Below are 888 nucleotides of genomic sequence, written 5' to 3' on the forward strand. Positions count from 1 at the left end.
TCTGAATCTGATAACGAATATGAACTTAATGAGTGGATATCCAAACGGTTGACCTATAAGGGACAATGGGAACCCTATAAGTTAACACATAATGAATGATTATGGTCTACAATACACCAAATCACAAATAGTTTTCACCTCTCCCTATCAAAGAGAAAACGAAGGTCCCAAAAGGAATTAAGGATTTGGTTGAGGAAGATCATCATACCAAAACTCTCTCAAAAGATATATCAAAAGAGTAGATTAGAGAACATGGATTCAGGGATTCAGGTATGACTTTATATCCTTGTTTTATAGTATGCGTGAGAATCATGAGATTCAAGATCCTAGGATTAATATTTCACCAATAATCAGGAAATATCTAACAAGTGATATCAGAGATTTAAGTTCTGAATTTTATGGTTCTCTACTAAAGATGTTTTCCCCCAATTTTTTATGAACCCTAATTTTTTAAATTTGGGGATTTTTATGCTTCTGCTATTGGTTATGAAAATTGAGTATTTAGGAATAACGAGGATAACTTTTATATGCTTATTTGAATTATGAGTAATTTGTATTATGAATCCTTGCAACATGCATTGAAGTATATATTCAGATCTGTGCTTGAACATTGCATTAATTTTTATGACTCTGTTAGGCAATATATATATTTTATGTGCACTAATGCCTTACTGTTAGATATTGACTTTTGTCACTTTCAATTTTGCAATTTGTTAAAGTATATGCCTAAGGTATATATGTGTTAAGATGTGTTTTTTATTTTATACATATACAATCTGGATTCATGACCTTGTATATATTGAGAATTAAAATATACATATATACATATATACATGTGTAATTGTTTCCAACTTGAGGTTGTTGTGATGTCTGGAATTACTAATTAAA

This window comes from Lupinus angustifolius, chromosome LG14 (assembly GCF_001865875.1).
Source record: "Lupinus angustifolius cultivar Tanjil chromosome LG14, LupAngTanjil_v1.0, whole genome shotgun sequence".
In the NCBI taxonomy this organism is placed as follows: domain Eukaryota; kingdom Viridiplantae; phylum Streptophyta; class Magnoliopsida; order Fabales; family Fabaceae; genus Lupinus; species Lupinus angustifolius.